Here is a 2,500-nt window from a genome sequence, read left to right on the forward strand (position 1 = left end):
GTAGAACCATAGTAAAGACCAGTATGGACTATCAATACAGGTACTGTATGTAGAACCATAGTAAAGACCAGTATGGACTATCAATACAGGTACTGTATGTAGAACCATAGTAAAGACCAGTATGGACTATCAATACAGATACTGTATGTAGAACCATAGTAAAGACCAGTATGGACTATCAATACAGGTACTGTATGTAGAACCATAGTAAAGACCAGTATGGACTATCAATACAGGTACTGTATGTAGAACCATAGTAAAGACCAGTATGGACTATCAATACAGATACTGTATGTAGAACCATAGTAAAGACCAGTATGGACTATCAATACAGGTACTGTATGTAGAACCATAGTAAAGACCAGTATGGACTATCAATACAGGTACTGTATGTAGAACCATAGTAAAGACCAGTATGGACTATCAATACAGGTACTGTACAGTATGTAGAACCATAGTAAAGACCAGTATGGACTATCAATACAGATACTGTATGTAGAACCATAGAACCAATACAGGTAGTAAAGACCAGTATGGACTATCAATACAGGTACTGTATGTAGAACCATAGTAAAGACCAGTATGGACTATCAATACAGATACTGCATGTAGAACCATAGTAAAGTCCAGTATGGACTATCAATACAGGTACTGTATGTAGAACCATAGTAAAGACCAGTATGGACTATCAATACAGATACTGTATGTAGAACCATAGTAAAGACCAGTATGGACTATCAATACAGATACTGTATGTAGAACCATAGTAAAGACCAGTATGGACTATCAATACAGGTACTGTATGTAGAACCATAGTAAAGACCAGTATGGACTATCAATACAGATACTGTATGTAGAACCATAGTAAAGACCAGTATGGACTATCAATACAGATACTGTATGTAGAACCATAGTAAAGACCAGTATGGACTATCAATACAGATACTGTATGTAGAACCATAGTAAAGACCAGTATGGACTATCAATACAGGTACTGTAAAGACCAGTATGGACTATCAATACAGATATGTGAACCATAGTAAAGACCAGTATGGACTATCAATACAGGTACTGTATGTAGAACCATAGTAAAGACCAGTATGGACTATCAATACAGATACTAGAACCATAGTAAAGACCAGTATGGACTATCAATACAGGTACTGTATGTAGAACCATAGTAAAGACCAGTATGGACTATCAATACAGGTACTGTATGTAGAACCATAGTAAAGACCAGTATGGACTATCAATACAGGTACTGTATGTAGAACCATAGTAAAGACCAGTATGGACTATCAATACAGGTACTGTATGTAGAACCATAGTAAAGACCAGTATGGACTATCAATACAGGTACTGTATGTAGAACCATAGTAAAGACCAGTATGGACTATCAATACAGGTACTGTATGTAGAACCATAGTAAAGACCAGTATGGACTATCAATACAGGTACTGTATGTAGAACCATAGTAAAGACCAGTATGGACTATCAATACAGGTACTGTATGTAGAACCATAGTAAAGACCAGTATGGACTATCAATACAGATACTGTATGTAGAACCATAGTAAAGACCAGTATGGACTATCAATACAAAGTGACCATTTAGAATGAGGCCCAGTTCAATGAGAGGAAGTCTTAACAGAACTGGGGGATGACAGACAGGAAGTGGGGGGTGGAGATCTAATAGATCTTTGTGCCAAACACTAAAGCATGATATTGTAATACATCTACACCCTATTCCCTACATAGAACACTACTTTAGACCTGGTCAGAAGCACCGTAGTGCACTACGTAGGGAATAGGGAACCATTTGGAACAGAGACAGTAATTCCCCTGAACATCTTCCTCTTCCTCATCTGGTTTCTTGAACAGCCCTTCACTCCTCCCCTCTTCCTCCCCTCCTCCCTTTTCATTCTATTCTATCAGCCACACCACTAGCTCACCTCCACACAATACATTTACAAGTTAAAGACACACCTTGGAATAAATAACAAAGGAAAACTATTACTAGATGAAGTTGAGTGTTTTTTATTATTTCCCATCACCATAAATCATATTTAATCACTGAACAGTAGCAGACCTAACTTCATCTGTTCCTGACTCTGGATAGTGGATTAAAAAGACCATCAATCTCCAATGATATTAAAGTACTATTCTGAACATTACTGATATACTGAGTGGCAAGTCAAGATATCTGCTGGTTTTATTGTTTGGTCAACAGCACCACCTGCTGGACAGGTTTAATGTTGCTGGACTGAGCAGTATGGGAGGATGAAAGATGACACATTTAGGGCCGGTTTCCTGGACATCTACATTGAACATACTGTTTAGTCCAGGACTAGATTAATCTGTGTCTGGGAAACCAGACCATATAGTTTAGTAGAAAGTAAGTGATACCAGCTTGTAGTGGGCTGACTAGTCCTGAATTGTCCTTTAGTTCCTGGACCATTTTCCATGCAGCTCCAGGTGACAGAGAACACATCAATTAGGAC

The 2,500-nt window shown here is 38.1% G+C and overlaps 1 long non-coding RNA gene across 30 annotated transcripts; it reads left to right on the top strand.

Moving 5' to 3' along the window:
- Positions 1 to 2,008, top strand: LOC127917839 (uncharacterized). Of its 30 annotated transcripts, none has more exons than XR_008097862.1 (5): positions 1 to 89; positions 188 to 432; positions 649 to 795; positions 845 to 991; positions 1,406 to 2,008. It is a non-coding gene; the product is annotated as an uncharacterized LOC127917839 (long non-coding RNA). The 30 variants fall into 30 exon arrangements; XR_008097883.1 differs by having other exon boundaries at positions 335 to 432; XR_008097856.1 differs by having other exon boundaries at positions 7 to 236; positions 335 to 432; positions 1,357 to 2,008.
- Positions 2,009 to 2,500: the final 492 nt, after the last annotated feature.

Source organism: Oncorhynchus keta, unplaced genomic scaffold (genome assembly GCF_023373465.1).
Source record: "Oncorhynchus keta strain PuntledgeMale-10-30-2019 unplaced genomic scaffold, Oket_V2 Un_contig_1224_pilon_pilon, whole genome shotgun sequence".
In the NCBI taxonomy this organism is placed as follows: Eukaryota; Metazoa; Chordata; class Actinopteri; order Salmoniformes; family Salmonidae; genus Oncorhynchus; species Oncorhynchus keta.